Source organism: Accipiter gentilis, chromosome 13 (genome assembly GCF_929443795.1).
Source record: "Accipiter gentilis chromosome 13, bAccGen1.1, whole genome shotgun sequence".
In the NCBI taxonomy this organism is placed as follows: Eukaryota; Metazoa; Chordata; class Aves; order Accipitriformes; family Accipitridae; genus Astur; species Astur gentilis.
The window spans coordinates 7,486,729-7,508,952 of NC_064892.1; the positions used below are offsets into that span (position 1 = coordinate 7,486,729).

General features: G+C 38.2%; 1 protein-coding gene across 1 annotated transcript in view; it reads right to left on the reverse strand.

Annotated features, from left to right (window-relative positions):
* Positions 1–22,224, reverse strand: part of GPC6 (glypican 6) — a 777,853-nt gene that overhangs the window by 515,790 nt on the left and 239,839 nt on the right. The gene's annotated exons all lie outside the window — the stretch shown is intronic.

The following is a 22,224-nucleotide window of genomic DNA, read 5'->3' on the forward strand; positions in this document are numbered from 1 at the left end:
GAAAAAAAGTTGGTCACCAAATTAATAAACAAATTTTATGTCAACCTTTCCTCTTTTAAATCATAGTTTTAATGAAATCTGGAAGAGTAGGAAACCTGATACCTGATGATCTCACATCTCTAAGCAGATGGCTTCATTATCGCTTGTGATTGGAAAAGCTCATCTCGTAAGAGTCACCAGAGATTACATGAATATCTGAAAATAAAAAAATTGGAGGTTTGCTGCTATGTCTATAAAGTTAGCCTAATATTGATATTTCTGGTGCATTAAAATCCAAAGTGAGCCAAGTTTAAATCTGAGGAGACTGAAAATAGTGCTACAACATTGGCAACTTTATTGTAAATCAAAATATTCTAATTATATTTCCCATGTATTTGGATTCCTCAATGTCCTCAGTCGCATATAAGGAAAATGTAAGTGTCTGAAGTCTTGATGCATTTATTACTATAGTCCAGCTGTGATAAAGAGCCATTAAAATCTCATTGGCCGTATATTGCTATACTTAAAACACAGCAGAAGCATTTTGTACCAGCCAGTAACATTATAATATTTCTCAGATTGGGGAACATTGATGGTATTCAGCATGAGGCCAATAAGTTAACTGGAATGTAAAAGATGGAAAGGAAAAAGGTATTTAACCTATTCTGTTTCTGTTGGGTGAAATCAGCATCTGCAAATCCAACAGTGAGGTACCTAGTACTGTGATCCTTCAATCATTTTTGTGAGCGTGAAAAGTAATTTCAGTGTCTCAAACCTCCTGATACACGCATAGACAAGATGCTGCACAAAAAGTAGGGGAGTAATGTCTCCATACACTGTGTCTGTAAATAAAAAGCTTAAAAATATGGGGAAACACAAAAGCCAGCACAGAAATTTAGGTGGAGGACTCTGAACATGGAAGGGATGACAAGTCCTTAAAACATGAAGAAGGAATAGCTCCTATTACTGTGGGATAGTGGCAGCATCATTCTTTCTGGCTGTGATCACTCTGATTTATTGTGATATCATCTTACCTAACTTTAGATACCTGTGACATGGATCTGAGAGGCTTAATCTTCATTTCTTGTATAGTCAATAGAGAAAAGGAGCCACATATAAGATGTACTCATCTAACCTATTCTAAAGTAGGAAATATGTTGTGCCCTGAGAGCTCCTATTTCTTTCCACTGACTAACAAGGGAGTTGAGACAATTTGCTCAGATGAAGTCACCCAAGCACTGGCTGACATCCCCATTCAAAAAAGAGAAACAGGGAGAGAGAAAGGGAGAGGGAGAGAGAGGTACCAAAGATGCAGAGCACAAGGAACTAAGCTAGATGGAAAAGGAAAAGACCTGGCATCAGGAGGGTGACTAGCCTTTAATATTGAAGTCCTGTGTAAAGAAGAAGGAGAATCATCAGGAACTGGGAACAACAGAAACCAACATAAATATCTCAATTAATAGAAAGTGAGAGGCCAGTGTTTGAAATGCTAGTGGAAAAAGTATGGACAGATTGACATTGGGACATAATTCAGAACCGACCAAGGTGATGAATAGATTTAACTGCCAAAGGCAGAAAGGAAAACACCCTGAATAACTATATTACCAAGCCTGAGGAAAGCAAGAAAAGAGAAGTATAAATGTGCACAGAGCGCTGAAACTAGAACACAACAGGAAGGGAAAATTCCCCAGCTTCCTACACAAGGCTAAGTCTTCCAGGCCCAAAAAGCTCTGCTATGTAGTTAAGAATATCCTGCTTCCTTTTTAATATATACACCATTTGTTTGTTGCTCCTCTTTACGATTTTTACATCTTTAAAATACCTGAAGTTTTTGTTTTTCTGGCTGCTCCAGATACTGCCACCAGACAAACCACAGAATCTCAGAAATGCTGGTTGGAAGGGACCTCTGGAGGTTATTTAACCCAACCTCCCACTCAAAGCACAGCCAGCTGGGGCCTTGTCTAGCCATACCAGGAAAACCTCCATGGATGGAGATCCCACAGCCTCTCTGGGTAGCCTGCACCAGGGCTGTGCTGCCTCTTCAAGGTTTTTTTTTTTAACCTGAAGATTTCAAGCTGCAATTTGTGGCCGTTGACCTTTGTTATATCATCTGGCACTTCTGAAGAGAGTTTGGTTCTATTATGTTTGCCACTAGATATCCTTTAAGAAATTATAAGCAGCTATTCCATCTTCCCTTTTCCTCCTCTTTGTCAGACTAACCAAACGGAATTCTCTCTGATTTTCTTTGTATAATATGTACTATAGGTCCCTGACCATTCTGTAACCCTCTACTGGACCCTCTCCTGTTTCTCTACACCTCTTTTGAAGTGGGAGCCTAAAATGAATGGAGTATTCTAGGTGTGGCCTCAGCAGCACTAAGTAAAGGGGGGTTGTAATTTCTCTCCACTGGCTATGCTTCTCCTCATATATCCCAGTAGAGGTGTTTGTAGCAATAAGGCAAAAACCAAACTGTTTATATTCAGCCTGGCACACACATTGACCCCTAGGTCCCTTCAGTAGGGCTAATTCTCAGGCAATTGCTTTCCAGTCTGCACGTGGCTTGTCATTCCTAGGTGCAGAGCTTTTGCCTTCTCCTCATTGAACTTCATGAGTTTCCTATTGACTCAGTCCTCAAGTTAATCCACGTTTGCCTTGATAAGCCTCTGGACCAAAATTCACCTTCCTCACATCAGTCATTTCCCCTAAGTTTGTGCCACATTAAAAGTTTGTTCTGTGTCACCATCGAGGTCACAGATGATGATACTGAACACTATGGGCCTCAGCACCCGTCCCCTAGCATGCTGGATACCCTCACTTCAGCAGCTGCCCGCTGGGCATCTAGCCACTGATCACTGCCCTTTGAGCCTGACGGTCCAGACAATTTTGTACCCACATAGCAGTCAGATTAGGCAGCCGGGGTCTCCTCAGCTACCAAATGAGAACACTGTGGGAGATGGTGTCAAAAGCCTTACCAAAGTCAAGGTATATTACCTCTACAGCTCTTCTCTCATCTGCAGAGCCAGTCATTTTGTCGGCGAGGCAATCAGGTTGTTCAAGCATGATTTGCCCTTGAATGCCTGCCGTGAACACTCGCAGTGCCTGAATGCAGCTGGCCTCACAGTCTTTTAATTTTAACACCTGCAAACTGACAATCTCAGTCCTGCAATGCTGTTGAACCCCAAAGTGATGTTGAAATGACACAGCCAGCACCTGCTGCACTTCAGGACATCATAGATTTGTACTCATTTTTTCAGCGTGCTGTTTGTAGGGATGGCAATAGGCTCCGTAAGATCATACTTGCAGATTAACAAGCAATAATAGAAATATTACATTCCTAAATACCTTCCCATCTCATTCTTTGGGGCTGTCTTTTATTTCCCAAATCAAGCCTTAAAACTAAATCAAATTAACTTGAAACTATTGAGTAATAAACAGAGAAAGTGTTTTCAGAGTCATTCAGACGTTCTAAACATTAGTTATGAGACATCCGATTAAAAGCATTCCTTTACCGCAATCTTCTGTGAATAAATACCATCTATTCATGTTTACAAGGGTATACAGCTATACAAAATACACGTACATCTTAGACAGGTTTCCAAGTCACATAAAGGTGTATTCGCAGTAATTACTGTTGGTATTTTTTGTCAATACCATCATCTCTATTAGGATATTCCACATGCAGCATTTTCAAATACCAGGTTTCATTGCTTCCATTTAAAATAGCATGTTTTGAAGTCATGGCAGGGCTACCTTATAAGACATGCATTTCTGTCTTTCAGAAGCAAAGACAAACAGATCAGTTACTGAACAGTAAAGGTCAAAGCATAAATCAATCATCTCACTAATAAGCTATCTTCAAGCAATAGCTGTATAAGGAATAGAAGAACATTTAGCTTGGTATTCTTTGCACAGATATTTCAAGAGAAAAGGCTCAAGATGACATCCTGATTCCCATCAGTCCTCTGAGAACAGAGCTTTAAAACGCTGGATAGCTCAGAGCTAAGTGCTGTAATAGGCTGGTGCCAGGCCAGCCAGCAAACTAATTACATGTATTGTATGCTGTCAGTTGAAGGAATGGACATTTAAGTGTATTTGTAGCATTTGCAAACAAATTTCCTATCTTCATCTGTTGAAGACATAGAATACATCTCTTTTTCCAGCTTTCTGGTTTATATTTTTTCTTCCTGCATATTTCTGACCACAGGACTGTGTTAGGTATGCCTGTGCTTTCACCTCTGGATTCACGTCTGGTCCTGTGGAGATGCAATGGTTAGTTTTGCCTTTTCTGTTGTTTTTACTTGTACATATTTTTGTTTGCTTGTTTCTCTGTTTGCTTGTTTTATACAGGTATGCTGACGTTCTGGGAATGCAGTCACAACTATTTATATCACACCAAGTAAAGAGTGATTGTAATAGTTAATTATATCAGAGAGTATCCTTATCATTCAAACACCATTATTTAGCAACAGCTGCCACTTTCCAGTACCTGTGATATCAGAACACATTCCTGGAGGACAAATAATGTGGCAAGCCAGAGAGGAGGAAGAAAGAGTACAAGCCAGAAGCTGCCACAAAATTAATTTCCACTTTACTAAGCGCATGTGTTGTTAAGCAATACTCTTCTTCCTCTTAAAGTTATGAGCAAAGCTGGCTCTTGGAAATCGTGCACATGCCAGAAGAAAGCAGCACAAAATCTCTCTCCAGCTTAAAAGGCAGCATTGTCTTGCCTTTATGAAGAAGGCATAGTCTTAAGAGAAGGAATAAGTAGGTACCACTGAGCTGAACTGTTGTTCACTGTTATTAGGTAGGACATGAGGATAACATTGGTTTTCCTGTTCTGTATAGAAATATGGTAAATATAAAGTATTTGACAATGGAAACAAAACTTCTAATAGAGAAACTGTATTTGAAATCGTTACCTACAGAACCTATCATCAGGGGGTTCTGTTTAACAGCTAAGGAGTGATGCAAAATATGCTGAATTTTAATAATCATCATTTATAGTTAGCTCACTACAGAATGGTGCCTTGGTGCCTTGGACAGAATTTAGTAGCTAAAATCAAAACCCAGCCTGGCCTAGTGAAATAATATATTTATTTGTTCATTTTGGAGAAAATTTGAGGAAATCAAGGATAAGTAGTTCTTTCCTGTTTTAGAGATATTCTAAGCACCTTAATAACCAATGAGATACAGAAAATGGAGTGGTCAGTGCAGTAATGGTACTCACGGAAACAATTTTAGTGCCAGCCAACCTTAAATGTTTCTGTGAACACTGAATCTAGGAAGGCTACCAGTCTACTGCAATTTGGTAACAGACCTGAAGAAAAAGGCTTGCTTTGTTTGATAAATAACTGGGGTTCAATGATCCACTTTAGCTGTGGGAAGCTGGCATGAAGTTCCACAACAGAAATTTGATACAACGAGAGCACTGTTGTTTTGAAAGATCAATGGTAAGAGGAGGTTATGGCAGAATTTCAGCAGTCTAATTAGTTATGTTAGTAGTATATCCCAAAGAGCTTTTGTCAGATAAAAAATGGGTGTTCTTTTCAAATGAATCATCTATTAATCACCTGCAAGAAGGAGTAAACAGCACATTAATTAAATTTGTAGATGATTCCAAAACGTGAGGCACTTCAACAACTTATATAGAGGTAAGACAAAAAGCCTGTAGTGATTGAAAATAAAAATTGGCAGTCAGTACTGAAGTAGGTTCTATCTAGAAAAATACAAGTGAATGCGTTTAAGACAAATAAGAAAAAAAATCAACAGGAATACCTGGGGGAAAATGTCCTGAGGGTAATAAACGTAATGTGAATGTGTAACACAATGTCACAGCAAGGAAAAAAAAACAGTTTCATTTCATAAGGCAAAGGACATTGTAAACGAGAAACCTCTTCAATGGCAATGTGGTGCACTCACTGAATATTGTGTATAGGTCTCAACGTTTCTACACCAAAAACCTGAACTGAAAGGAATTTACAAAAAAGTAGTAAAAGTGACTATGAGAGAAAATTAAACTCATAAGAGAAAATAAAAAGAATTCTTGCTTACAGGAAAAGCTTGGATCAAAGAAAATCAAGAAAGACTGTAACTTTTTCCAAAAAACTTTATGGCATTAACATCATGAAAGATGAGGTTATATCTAAGGGTCCAAGACAATGCAGGTGAAAAGCCAGCCTTGTTCCATTTGCAATTTTGTCACTACCAAATTGTGTGACCTCAGGAAAGTCAGATTGCCTTTATAAGCCTCAGTTTCTTCATCATCTTTATAGGTATATGAATATTATAAGAATATTTTCTTAGTTCACAGAGAAGTTGCAAGACTTTAATTAACCAATCTTGATTTAAATTATTAAAAAAAATAAGAGAAAATACAAATAGTAGAATGAAAATACATGGGGTGAAAAACAAAATAAGTCTGAGATATTTTCACATACAGAAGAACTGTCAAGATCTGGATAGGTTAAACTGCTTGAAAGAATGAGTTAGCATCCTTGTGGTTCAAAGGTTTAGGGATATGTGATTTACATTCTCATTTAACACCTATGAATTCCATCTCTGTCATTCTGGAACAATGATCCTTTGCATATTCATCCCCCTGTGAATAATATGTGTGAAGTCTTTCTCTGTGGCTTGAGAGAATTATATATTTAGTTAAAATATAACAATGCAGGACAACTCTGCTAAATCTGTCTACAAATTTTCTTTTCAGCAAAGTGCCTTGAGTCTAATTTCAGAAATGTTTGAAGCAGTGCAGATTTGAAAACAAGCCCTGTCATTCAGAGAATGAATATGCAATTCATAATTGTCTTTTTTTTGGTAGTTAATGGGGTAGGGGATAGTATTTTTCAGACCATGTTAATTTATCTACTGAATTCTAATTGCTAAACTGTTTTCAGCCTTTCTTCATATCTTACCTAAGAAGAGATGTCAACATTAACAGGAAAGCCTGACAATCCAGAAGCATGTTCTATGTTCAACAATTAAACTATGACAGATAGATTGACACCAGCATCAGAAAAAGTTCTGTTTATTAATTATCTGTGTGACTAATCTCAGAATCTTGCTTTCACAAGGAATGTGGCCTTAGAAATGTTCTATTCTCTAGGCATTTCTAAACCATTCCCTAAATTCTTTCTTAAATGGCACTGAACTCTTTGGAAGCAAAACCAGATTATTTTCTTTCCCCCAGTCATACAAACTGGGATCATTACTGTAAACTTTGAGCTGCCCTCATGTACTCAATAATTAAGTTGGCAAAGACAGAGAAATGAGACTTATTTGGAAGACAAATTCCCTGCAAGAAGGAACAGCATAGTAATGTATAGATGGTAAGGATTCAGGGATAGAAGAGTTGTCATCCACCTTTATTATTAAATGAACAAATAACATTATTGTCGTATTAGAAAATGTGGGCTGTTTCTATTGTAAAGCACAGTACATCTAAGTAAAACCTAGATCTATTTCCTGAAGAGACTTCAGGTCAATGCCCCAGCACTATATAAATGTGATACTCCATTAACTCACACATGTTTTGCAAACAAAAGCTGAGAAGAAACCTTTTAGCTGTTGCAGAACTTGCTGCACTTGTTCATAGATGGTCTATTAGCGAATTTGATAGTGTGCTGTTTCGCTGGGTACTGTAATAACATCTTTTAAAAAGACTAAGTGGTAAGGCATTGGTGGGAGCAGGGTCCAGCCCTTTCCTAGGAGTTTGAAATCTGCATAGGTACTTTGATGTTTTGTCCTGGTTTCAGCTGGGATAGAGTTAATTGTCTTCCCAGTAGCTGGAACAGTGCTTTGTTTTGAGTTCGGTATGAGAAGAATGTTAATAACACTGATGTTTTCAGTTGTTGCTAAGTAGTGTTTAGACTAAAGTCAAGGATTTTTTGGCTTCTCATGCCCAGCCAGCAAGAAGGCTGGAGGGGCACGAGATGGGACACAGCCAGGGCAGCTGACCCAAAGTGGCCAACGGCGTATTCCATATCATGGGACATCATGCCCAGTATATAAACTGGGGGGAGTGGGGGTGAGGGGATCGCTGCTCGGGGACTAACTGGGCATCAGTCAGCAGGTGGTGAGCAATTGCACTGTGCATCTCTTGTATATTCTAATCCTTTTATTATTACTATTGTTAATTTATAAGTGTTATCATTATCATTATTAGTTTCCTCTTTTCTGTTCTATTAAACCATTCTTATCTCAACCCATGAGTTTTCCTTCTTTCCCCGATTTTCTCCCCCATCCCACTGGGGGGCGGGGGGGCAGTGAGTGAGCAGCTGCATGGTGCTTAGTTGCTGACTGGGTTTTTATGTCACAACTGAACATAAGCAGACAGCCAAGCACTAAGTTATCAAGTTCCTCCTCCGCAAAATTTCTACCTCCAAATTTTGTTACTCTCTTGACAGTATTTTGTTCTTATCTCCAAGAGTTACTTGCTATACTACACGGCCAGACCATTGAATTTTCACCTCTCTCTCTCTTTCTATTCCTTCCTCCCCTTTATTTTATCTGAAGAAACCACAGCACATTTTTTGCTGATTTAACAAGCTAAACCAATTTAGTTGGTTTAAAGTTGGCTGCTGGTATGCATGACCATCACAGTAAGGTGACCCTGTGGTTGATCCTAAACTTTGACATCTAAAATTCTTGAACAAGATGAGTTTAACTATAACCAGCCAAACATGTTCATCATATTAATGAAGGAAATTTCAAGTGAGAAGGATATGTAAGGTCTGAGTAGCAAAAGGATATTTTTAAAAAGACAGAAGGAAAGAATCCACACCTAGGAACACTGAGGTCCTGTATACAAGTTCTATGCAAGGAAAACAAAGGTCACTCATTCAAACAAGAGTAACTTCAGGCAGTATCTTTTAAATCTTTGCAAGCAGAAGTAATTTAAATTTTTTCCTTTTCATTGGAAATTTATTCTTTTAAATGACTTTTAATATTTTGCTCTAAAAATGTATTTGTTACAAAGATGACTTGTTTTGCCCTTTCATCTGTGCATCCTATAGCCATCAGAAAATTATCTTGCTACTAGCATGTCTAGTAATCGTACAACATTTAGAATGCAAGAACAATATTAATCTCCTTATGTAAAAAAAAAAAAAAAAAGAGAGAGAGAGAAAGAAATTTTCTGTAAGCCACAAGCAAAAATACTGAGCAAGAAACAAACAAGAAATAACACACAGCCACAGTATTAACTTTTTAATTTCACATGGGCATGAACAGCACTGCACAAACTCACAAGCAATATTATCACCTGAGTCTCAGTTTGAGACCCGCCAATAGAACATCCAGGGATACCTTCTTTTGCACACCTACAGCACCGTATTAGGGAGCAAAAAATCATCCCTGTAAATGACCGGGCCTGTGCTTTTTCCCCCTACTGCTGTATTTGTTTTTATTCCAGAGATTAGATAAAAAGTTTCTCACATTACTGCTAGTCCTAACTTAAATAAGGATTATAGCTTTCCTGGGTATGCTTAAAGTAGTACAAATAAATAAATACAATATAGATTATCGATAAGGGCATTGCCAGCCTGCATAGTAACACATTTTCTATTTAGAGAATTTGTAAAAAGCATCATTAGAGAAGCAAATTAAAGAGATTAAGACATTTAGAAATTTTAAGTCAAATCGGGACGCTGTTATTGTTTTTATGCTGTGCTAAGATGGTTTCCTTTCAAGCTGTGCATTTGAAAACCTAGTTACAGATACTCCTTGCATTCTGAAGTCTCTTTCGAGTTGAAGAGGAAAAGCAGGTGCCAGGCAGAGGGCAGATTTACCTATTACATGATACTCAACAACAATAAAAACTTCCTGCTGGGAAACAATCCTCAGGTTACAGCCTCCTTCTCCTGCTCATACCTTTAGATGATTTACCAGATCCTGCAGGCTTTGACAAAAAAATCCATTGACTGCAATGGCACTAAAGCCCTGTAGGTTGCCCAGTGAGATACCCTTTCCTAGGTGGCCTTCCTCAGGCCGCCAGGTTTCAACACTTAACCATCCTTTTGTGGGAGTAAGGCCACCATAAAAGTACAGTCAGTTTTCATCTGTTCTTCTCTCACCTCTAATCTTCCCTTCCTTTTCCGCACTGCTATTCTTCCACGTGCCTCTTTAGAAACAGATGAACAAAACCATTTCCTCCTAGGCACACTGCTACAACAGTGATGAAGTTTTAGCAAGCAACTTACTGATTTTTAAGTAGAAAACCAGATCATGCTAGAGAAACACATCTCAGCAATGTAATTCCATAAATCACAAGCATAGACCAGGTGAAGGTGAGGATAAGGTGTTTTATTTCAAAGTGCTTTTTTAAAAATGGTGGGCACCACATTGCTTTGGGTTGCTGCATTTTATTTTATGCATTAGCTGAAAATGCAGTTGATCCCCATGCAAAGGGCTAGCATTAAGCCTGCATATATTTAGGTCCAGCACAGACTTATCCTTGGGCTAAGAACTGAACAGGGATTTTTCTAGTTTTATGTACTGTCATGGATTTCAGTGCATATGAAAGCAAGCAGTTCAAAAACCCAGTCACATTAAGGAAGAGAATGTAGGAATGTAAGGTGCCAGAAAATCCAAATAAATCCCCATGCTTTTAGGCTTCCCTCTGAACAGTTAAGCATGGTATTATCCTGGCAAGAATAGTATTGTGTCTCTGGCTCAGTTGTTAGAACTGGTCAATTATTACTTTGAACTAACACTAATATTTTTTTCCTTCTCAAGAACTATGTAAAATCAGAGAAAAACAGAATTCAGGTACACTCAGACTCCTCAGACCAGAAGTACCTTCTTTCCACATGGAGCATTATTAAAGGACCATTTGAAAACTTTTTCCTGTTTCTCTTTCACTTTCCAAAGCCTGTCCTTTTTTTTTTTTTTTTTTTTTTTTTTTTTTTTGGCATAAAAAGAAGTACTTATACAAGGGTATGCAGATATAATAAGGCAGGTCCTGATCACATCTATACAGAGACTGCATGGCACTGAAACTGCTAAAAATACTAAAGATACGCCCATAGTTACTCAAGGAGTGTGACACCATGACTATAAGATGTGGGGGGAAGAAAAGTCTGTGGTAGGGAAATTTCCAGCCTAAGAGCTGTATAAATTCTTAATTTGAATTTCCTTAATGATCACTTGATATTTAACATCTCATTTTTATTTAACAGAGAAGCTGTCACATCGGGGTCCCTATCCTGCAAGGCATTTTATTTTATCCCCATCTTTAATTATGTCACCATACAACTTGCTTGAGAAGCTAGTATCTGGCAGTGGACTGCTGAAAAAAATACAACACACTAAAATAACTTCAGCTTGGACACAAACTTCCACAGAATACTAATTTATTTGTTTCAGTCTACTTATTGGCATTTGGAGCTATATCTATGCCCAGTGTAAAGAGTGTGACATAGACATGGATTGATTGATATTTAAATAGTACAACAGTGTATCTGCTAAATAATATGTTTAAGTCAATAGAATGAACAGAATGAAATTTAATCTTTACAATGTCTTAATAATTGCTATTGATAAAATGATGGCTATGCCAAAACATTAGAAGAGTGGTTAAGGAGGAATGTGTTGGAGGACTTCCATTTATTCATGACATTTCAAGAACAAATCCCAGGAAGCATCCTAGAGACAGGAATGTGTGACAGTGGGTATTTCTCATTAGCCTATTTGGAAAAATTTACTATCACTACTCAGGTCTCCATTTCTTCTCCCCTATCTCCAAACTGTTCTGGTGCCACTGTGATTTTTCAGACATGGCACTTCAAGCTCTACATTGGCACAGAAAAATGCCACATGTGGTGTAGGGTACACTATATAACTGGGGACTATTTAAGAAGGTTGTTTGATTTAGCAGCATCTTGCTTCTGTCTGAAATGTCGTCGTTGCCATTGATTGCATTGCTAGAAGTAGAGTCTGAAGAAGTAAAACTCCAAGAATGATTGGATTCTGGGTTAATGTGGCAAAACTGGACCAAGTAGCATGTGGCGATGTAATGAACCTCACTAAACATGGAATTTTCACTGGTTCAAGTTTCCAACTAATAGAAAAAAAACCAAACAAACAAATCTCCTCCCCTAGATTAGAATGATCAAGCCTTTATACCTTTACTTGGACTTAAAACCCAATGTGTGAATAAATAAATCATAACTTTTAGGAGCTGAATACCAACATGCTTACAAATGCACAGTGGCCTTTTAAAATATCAGATCATATATGTTTTGGTATCAAAATAGGAAGGTAAATCTCAATTATAGACTACATATAGGAAAAAGATGGCTTCTGGGCATCACACTAAAAAGCAGACTAATTTCACAGCTGTAGCTCTCTCCACTAGGTAGCAGGTCTCAGCTAGCTGGGTTTGGGTAGAGTCCAAAAACAATCCTGAGATGTCTGAGACTGGGATCCACTCCTCACAGTCTAGAAGCATCTTCAGCTCATGGCCAGTACGGAAACTTCATTAGGCACCAGAGAAGGTGAGACAGGTTGCCCCTGCAAGTTATTTAATGAGACCTTAAATTAATATGTTATTTACTTGTAGAAGTGCCAGGAAAGTTATGGAGATATATACAACAGTAGACACTGAAAAAACACCACTTTCCTGGGAGTGTTTGAGATTTGCTTGTAAAGCTGATCAAAGTGTTAACATCAGAAACTTGTAAAAATTAAAAATGCAGTGCTGATGCTTTTCACAAATTCATAGAACTTCACTGTGCCATAAAACATACTACTGGAAAAAAGTTTACAATAATTTGTTTCCTCATTTTTAAATGCAAATGTTGGATTTTTTGGTTGAAAGTAACCTTTAGCATTCATTTGAAATCCTTCAGAATACCTGAATTTACTGAAATTCAAAAAGAAATCTGTATAGCATTCTGTTGCCATGAAATGCATATTTCAACTTCAAATCTTGCTTCTTGCTTTGATTGGTGGTGATTGAAACAAGGTGTTTTCTTCAAGCAATTGTTTCTAGCTTTTAAAAATTACCCCCCCCCCCCCCAAACAGTCATTATTTGCTTATTCTTCATAGTTAATAGGTCTGAGAAAATTGTAAATTTCCAGTCTGTGTTCCTTCATATGCATCCATTTCTTGTTATGCTTTGAAAGCTTGTCCTATTTTTCCTCTCTAGAGATTTTACATGCTCCAAAAACCAGTTCACATGAAGCAGAGATCAACTCTTCTTCCAGCGGTAACTCCATGGTGCTACCAAACTTTGATTCAACTTTTATACAACAAGTATGTATAAATTGATGCCTTCCTTACGCTGCACACCCCTGTGAAAATGCTTCAATGTCAGAAGAAGGGAAAAGCAGATAACAACAGAATTTATTTCCTCAGCACAGTTTTAGTATCTGCATAGTCAAGTTGCTCTTACCAGAGTAAAAATTAAACTGCATACATTGTACCCACTCACTGAAGTTAGTACTCAACAACTACCTTCTCGTGCCTTTTTTTGGCCATGATCTTGCTGAGATTTCATTGACTGAAAATGTCCTAAGTTACTGAAATGAGCTGTTTTCACCTCCTTCCTGCTTCACATATGTCTAATGTTTTCACTATGAGTGTAGCTCTTCAAGAGCAAGGACAGCCTTTTAGCTGTGTGTTGATGAATTTCCTAACTCAGAAATAGCAAATGGTTTCTAGATGCTCCCGTAATACCACAAAAAAGTATCAATTCACAGTAAATAATTTCACCTAAGAATGTTACATTATTAACTTGCCATATATTAAAGAAGATATATCACAGGCCTTATGGTTTGTTGTTCATTTTATTTAAATTCTTTGTATGGCTTCAAAGCACACTTCACGTAGTGATGGTGTCCACCATCTGTCTCTCCACTATTATGAAGACTATCTTCCAGAAAAGCTGCATCAAGTTACCTAAGATTGCTCCTGTGAGCTATAAGATTATAGTCATAATAGATAGTACTTTTGCTCCTACCTCTCTGTCTCTCTCTCTCCCCCCCTTTTCCAGCTAATCTCCTGCTCTATGCATTGCCCTTAGAGTATCACTGCTGTTAATGATAGGTAACTGACCTGCACATTGGTGAAACATTCAGCTGACATTTCAGTGATGTATCATTCTGAATGCATAAAGCACACAGGTTACAACTAGAAGAAAATGAGTTTATTTCTGATAAAGCTTGTTAATGAATCTATACATACCCCAGAGTAAACTAAGCATGTGATGCATAAACAATAAATGCATTAAACAAAACCATTTCATTGTAACTTGGAAAAGATGGGAAAGTTGAAAATAAAGATCCCAATTTATGTAAATATCCCAAAAAGTGAACAAGTGGGAACTGTAACAGTAATATTCAGAAAAAGAATCCGTAAAAACCATTCTGGAGAATCAGTGAAATTTAGTGTTCCAATATATTTAGGAAAATTGGAACATCTCAACAATATAGGTGCCTCTATCTATTGAGCCATGCATTTTTTTAAGTCCCAAGATTTCAGAAACGACACCTGAATGTTCATGGACAGTACCAACAAGCAAGAAATACTGCAGTATGGATAATCTGGTAGGGTTTGTATCTTGGTGATCTGCTTCTATTTTGTCTGTAGCAGTTTGGCCAGCAACAACTGTGCTAGTTACGGTGGTGTCACATCTAACAACAGTTGTGCGGCAAGCATGGTGTTACGCTAACCAGCTTGCCTGTACACCATTTGTCAGCCCTCACTGGCACCGAGTGGGGCTGCCCACACAGAGACCGACTTTTACTCCTTTCAGCCAGCACCTACACAGTCAAGAAGCTAGATTGCAATATGGGACTGTAGGCAGCATATGTTTATTTTTACTTCTCAGCTATCGGTATAGAATGAGACCTAATGTATAGCAAGAAGGGAAGACTTCAGAAGCAATACCCCTGTGCCACATCTTTCCTATCTTCTTCCTGCAGATCTGGTAGCTCTGATTTATATATGCAATTTTCATAGTTACCACTAAGTATAGCAAAACTGGACCTTAATATGCCTGGTTTTAAACTATTTCTAAAAGTATTCTTATGGCACATAGGCATAGTTCCCTTCTCTCCCTAAAGGATCTATCTTACTGCTAAAAGTGACATCCCTATGACACCGCTCCCAGAAAAAGAGCCATTTCCATATTATTCTGGTAAACCACAGAGCAGAGGTAAAAGGCAAAAAGGAAGCTTAAATTTAAAATAAACTCTAAAAAGACTTTTAGATAAGTAGAGATACAGGGATAGAGATTCACTAAATCATTTTTCAAATATTCCAGGATCCTTTTCATGATATAATATTTTAAGTTTGCTTTTAATTCCCCAGTTGTTTGGACACACATACAAAAGAGTTGAGAAAAGAAGGGCAGCAAAAAGACAACAGTGCCTGTGTATTACAGTCAAGAGATTAATCTAAAAAATAGCATTTCTGCATTTAATGAGGGTTGAGGACAACAAATGAGAAATTATAAGGCTACAATTCCTATTATCCAGGGTGCTGACAATATGTATGAATACCCTTGTTTTGTAGCTGGGTTTTTATATTCAGTCCCTATTTTTGATTCTTACAGCATGGTTTTGTCCTTGCTGTGTGTCAGGTGAGCACCTACCATCAGAGTAAGAATCAGGTATGGGTAACAAAGCCTCTGACAGCTGATTGTCAGAAGACTGATGTCTTTCATCAGTGTTACGGACTTGAGGCTGGTCCTTTATTAATCCTATTCTTGTCCATACGCATATGAAGCATCTTTAATCTCAGGATTTTTAGTATCTGTGAATCAGTAATTTTACTTACGGGTTAGTATTTTTGAGGCTTGGACACTAAGTTCAGAAAACAATTTCCATCATAAAATATTAAAAACATACAGTATTCAGAGCTTCAGCAAAGATTAAGTGTCCTTTGAATTCAACAGGACAGCGTTTTTTTCAACCAGCCTAAGATAATAACTGACCATCACAGTGCTTACTTGCCTCAATATTTTTAATGTCTTTCTCCCCACAAAATACTACAGAGAAAAACAGAGGATGACTTCTGTAAAAGAGGTAAATAAAGCACAAAGAGAGCTTCAAAAGTGTTTTAGGTGTTTCACTCCTTTATTCCGTTCCTTGGGGTGGAATTTATCTGAACAAATGTGTAAGTAAGTCCACAGTGTAGGCATCTGTGTCTGAACTAAATGCCCTCTCTAATCAATATCGAGAAATAAGCACTTCAGGGAGAGATTTTTCCTGACCTATTTGAGGTGTGAACTTTAAGACCAGCTTGACTTGCACCTATCATTCCCTATTGACTACCGAGGGAACCCACAGGAGTACCCTACACTGTGGACATCCAACATTCAGCAAGGCAAATTCTGCTTTCTGTTTAACAGGCAAAACACTGGATCCCTACCCTCTCAAAGCCTGTTTGCATTTGGCTATACCTGGACAACATGCTTTCTAACGAGAGTGGGTCACATCTGCCTGTTCCAGCACAGGGTAGCAGCTTGCCCTTTGCTTTGCAGCTTCATAAACCTAATGCAGATGGTTAGAAGATTACATGCCCCACTGACCAGCTGCACTTAGTGAATGAAGTTGCAGAAGAGCAGAGAGAACAAGCCATCCAAATGCATGAAGTGCATTTCCAGCTGCAGGGAGCGTGCAGAAGAGACCAGCTCCCACAGCGCTGCCTTTCAGTATAGGACTTGACAAGGTTACAGGAATTTGCAGCCCTGGCTAGAAACTGTTCTTACCATTGAGCCAATTCTCCCCTTCCAAGATCTGTAGGCTTGTCACCTCTCATTTTTTGGTTATTTTTTAAAAAATAACTTCTTTTGATCTAATGTAATTCACAAATTTTGACATAATATGTGAAACTTATAAACAGTAATCTCAGTGCAAATCTTACAGGATCTCCCTTATGTTACTTTCCATGCTTTTTATGTCAAGTTTAATGAGATAGTTACACCTGGCTACAAGAGTTCATCCCATTGAACAGTTCCTACTTTGTTGGAAAGCAGCTTCACAGATTGTTTGTAGGCAACAGAGATTCCTCTTAGGCTATTACCAACTCTGATAGGATTTGGATCAGGTGTAGAATATTTTACTTTCAAATTAGTGTTTCCTGTCAAATATAAGTAAGGGATCTTTTATCAAGAACCTCTGTAATGTTTAGAAACTTGCACCAGATGTCCAACGAAGGCTTGTAAGCAGTTACATACTACAAGCCAGCAGATGTTATCTTTATTTAAGGCTTCTAACCGCTCTAAGGCCTGTATTTTGGCAAGTGCAGAAGTTCTGTAGTGCGTTAAAACAGTAGATGAATTATACAGAAACTGTGGCCCTGCGAGCACTGTTACAGTTGAACAGTTGTGGAGTTTTAAAAATCCACCTGTCCTGCAATGGATTTTGCATTTGATGGGAAACACATTGCTAAGCAACACTGAAATCTTGTAACACAAAGAAAACAAAACAAAACACCACCACCTTGCCTAGAACTAAACCCAAAAATATCTGGTATCCCAGCGTTTGTATGGTGGGAGTCTATGTTCTGTCACAGACATGGCAGCACTGGAATAATATGAATAGCTGCATAAAGTACACAGATTATGCTATATCTGTTTGACTTTCCCACACTCCTTAGAAGCCTCCTGTGTCCCAAACAGGCCTGTGGAAAAGGCAGACCGTTCTGATTCCGTGCTTCCAAAAAACGAAACAAAACAAAAACCTTCCTGTGAAAGCCGTGCCCTTTCACATTCAAAGTAAGCAAAGCATGAAAAAATATCCTGCTGCAAGTCTATCCTTCACCCACTGACCATGACAGCACCAGTGCACAAGTGGGCTCCTGTGCTGTTGCAGAAGTCCACGGAGATCAGTGCAGCCCCAAGTATAAGCTTCTTTCATAAACTGTGCAATAAAAGAAAAGGGAATAAGGAATGTCTGGGATGCTAGCTATTCTTGCTGGTATTGTTTTGGGGGATTATCTTTGAAACTTTCGTTCCTGCCCTGTAATTTACACTGCTACTGCTGATAATGACTGTAAGGAATATAAGCAGCACTAATGGGTATGGATCACTGTTCTCCTAGACTGTACAAAAAAGGAGCATGGGCAATGATGACCCTGTAAGATAGATCAATGCAGCTGCAGATTGGTTCTTACACTATTCAGGTTATTTTCCTTAAATGGCATCATGTCTCATGCATTCTGCTGAAGGCTATCCATATCCATTCGAGTTCATGACAGCTATTCTTAGACATTCCTTCATTTTTAACGCCATTACCAAGACTACTACTGTACTTTTTAGAATGAGAATGAAGAGACAGTGTCTCTTTTATCAAGTTCAGACTATTTAGCTTAAATTAAAATTATTTGCTATAATTTTCCTATAGTTATTCAAAGGATTAGTGAGAAAATGTCACCGAACAGCTACTTGTCTCCTCATTAACATTCATGACAAAACCTTCTGGTAAGGCTGGTTTTGGCTGCCGATGGAGCAATACTTAAAAGAAATTGGCTTGTCTGCACTGCTCAGCAATGCCACTATGCAAGGGAATCGGTCATAATAAGATGATATTATTATAGCTACACTGGGAACATAATATATTTTAAGCTGCTTTGAGGTATACAGAGGGGGTCCAAGAATTGCAGCATGATTGCTTGTCTATTGCTATGAACAGGAAACAGCTGATCATTAAATGTCTGCTTATTTGGATTAGCCTTACCCAAGGCCTTGAGGTAAAAGAAAAATCCGCATCTGCTGGAACTGTTCACTTCCTGTTTGTTTCCTGTCTGCTGGAACGTGTTTTTGTTCCTTTTCCTAGTTTTTGGAAGGGTGTATGAGTCCCATTGCTGAAACAGGTATTGCATTCTTTGCTAGGAACATCAAGCACCTACTGTTTCAGTGGAATTTTTCTCATTGCAAGGCTTGCTTTCTTAGGCAAGATTCCCAGGAGAAGATTCTCTGGATCCTTGTGCACCCATTAGTGAAATTCCAGATACCCTTTTTTTAAAAAAAAAAATTACCATCCAGTATGGCAATGCAATGGCAAATATACAGATATGGGCAATACAGTTGTAAACATCTGCACATGAGGCTCAGCCAAGAAACAATTAGCAGCTGGTATTATGTTGTATAGTAACTCATGCTAATTCACACCAATTGTCTAGAATATGGAAACCAAATGGGAAAACTATTGTCAGACCTTTGGCTCTGAGACATCTTTGAACCTCACATACTCTGAGGAATAAAACACTTAGGAACAAATGAATCTAGAAGAATGGAGCAGTTAAAAGTCCCAGCACAGTGACAGCCCCTTAGAAATGTGGAGGACAAATTAATAAGAAATGAGTAAGATTGTACGGGGCTTTAGGATGCAAGAATTGATTGCCATTTAAAAGAAAGGGATCTTTTCTTCATATCATAGCTGTTTCCAAAATATCTAATAGTTTCTAAAGTTCTCTGTTACAAATTTCATATTTAGCTTCTCCTGCTTAGAGTTCTTGTAGAGATTCGGAAAGTACTGCACTTCAGGTAAAATGAAATATAAAACTGACATAGAAATGATGAAGAAACATTGCCAGCAGGCTGAGGGAGGTGAACCTTCCTCTAAGCTCAGAACTGGTAAGGCCACGTTTGGAGTGCTGGGTCCAGGTCTGGGCTCCCCAGTACAAGAGAGATACAGACATACCAGTGCAAGTCCAGCAAAGGGCAGTAAGGTGACGAAAAGACTGGAGCATCTTTCCTATGAGGAGACGCTGAGAGAGCTGGGACTGTTCAGCCTGGAGAAGAGAAAGCTCAGGGGGATCTCATCAGTGTGTATAAATGTCTGGTGCGGGGAGTAGAGAAGATGGAGCCAGGCTCTTCACAACAGAGCCCAGTGTCAGGACAAGAAGCAATGAGCATAAATTAAAAAAACAGGAAATTCAATCTAAACACAACCCCCCCACACTTTTTTTACTGTGAGGATGGTCAAACACTGGAGATATCCATGGAGATATTCAAAACACAGCTGCACAGCTGGGCGACCTGTGGTAGCTGACCCTGCTTTGAGCAGGGGGGGGTGACTAGGCCATCTCCAGAGGTGCCTTCACACCTCAGCCATGCTCTGATTCTGTGTAAGAATCTTTACCAGAGGCTAAAGAGACAATGTTTAAGTTACAACAGATTGAGTTTCCTTGTAGATTATATCACAAATAGGAATCTGGGGCAAAATCCTGAAAAAGAAAACAGACCTTAAATTACCTCTCAAAATGGAAATCATAAAATCATTCCATCTATGCTTAAGTATATGGTTGTGGGACAGAAAGCAAATAAGATAAGAAAGCCAAGGCATATGAAGGTTAGATCATAATTTAACAAAGAGTTCACATACCCCTAGAAAGTCTTATGTTGCAAAGGTTAGCATTACTGTAAGACATGCCTGGTACAGCAGAAAAAAAATTGCAAAAATCTACACGACCTTCCATGTCCCTTTCAAGAGTTTACAAAATGACATAAATGTTTGCACACCAAAACACTAGTTTAAATTAGCTCCTCATGGGAGCAATGCTAATATACTCTCAGCATTACTTAAATTTTCATATATTCTGTTATTGCTTAGATATGCTGCTCTTGATAAACACAGGTCCTGTACACAATTTCCACAAAATCATCACAATCAGTTGTATTTGTTTTGTTATTTCTGTTGTACAGCATCAAATGGCAGAATCATGTATTAGAACTCAATCGAAGTACCAAATTAAAACAAACAAAAGATGATCCTTGAAGAGTTAAAACATTGACGTTATCTAACAATCCAATATTTGCTTTATCCTGAAAACCATCATCCTATTTTAAACTGCAACAAATCTAGCTGGTTTTATACTGAAGACAGCTTATTAGGTGAATATATTTTTCCATTAATGTATTTGCCCTTCTAGAAAGACTCAGCAGTTTTTCCATATAAGTGAACAACTTCTGAATAGTTTTAGAATAGCATTAAAATACTGAAACTATACACAAAGTTCAAATGCTCTTTGATAAGACTTCACATTGGAAATTCCCTTTAAAACATCAGTGATAAGCCAGAAGAAACCACTTAGTCTTTTAATTCAACTTTCTGCAGAGCAGATTCATAAGAATCCCAGAATTCAGTATTTACAACAGGTCAGTAACTTCCAGCTATGTACCTTGCTGTCAGTATTAAAACACAGAATTTCAGGTTACTGAAAAAGCCATAATGTGCTTAAGCTCACTGCAATATGAAAACGCCTCAAGTTGCCAAAGAATTAGTAAGGTACCATCTGAACTCTGTGGTAAATGACCCCAGGGTTTTCAGTAAACTGCACTGCCCACTGAACACCAGTGATCATCTTGGGTTTCCTTCTAGAAAAAGAGAAAAGCCCTGTACATGCTATAGATGGTTTGAAATGTCTGTTCTGCTCGCATACACATCTTGTAATATTGCACACAACTTCTGGATTATTTTTTTTTAAGTCCTTCAAAGCCAAATAAAATTTTGAAAATCCACTACACAAAAAGTTCCAACTTCCCATTAAAAAGGGAAGCCATCACAATGCAGAGCACTGCACAGTCATCCACACTTCAGTCCTTCCAAGGATTAAAGACACTTTCTAAATTATATTAGCATCTGATCTACTGCTGGGGACTTTTCTCCAGTTCATCCTCATATTATACATTTCCCATTCCCTCCTTTTATAATTCATCTTCCCTTCTGTGTCATATTGATAGAATCAATATTAGAAGAAAAAATCTTTAATTGGATAAAGAGAAGACACAGAATTGCCCTAAGGTGTTAGAGACATCTTTGCTTTTTTTCTGAATGCGACCTCAGAGTTTCAAAGTAGGCTTCCAACTTTCCACCATTCTTCTACATGTGTGCATATGCCCCGTTACCTGGGGTTAGCCAGCTTTACTGCACCTGTTTGCAGGCTTTCACCTACATGCAAAGATGCAGCTCTGCAATCCTCTTAGCAACGGTGATTTACACCTCTTAGTGACAGACCCTTTCCAATTTACACACATGCAGAAATGCTCAGGGGAACACTTTCAACACAAAGAGAGAATTCATATTTAGATAAAGCCACGATTGAGTATTCTGAAGCTCTTTGACTCTTTGCTAATCTGCAGTTTATGAGAAGAGCTCAATACAGTGTGACTTGTAAGTACAGTCACAACCATAAAAACTGCTTAACATTCATTATTAAAGACAAGCGTTTAGCAAATTGTGACACTGAACCCTTGATCTTAGAAAGATCTTACAAACGCTGAGGACCAGAGT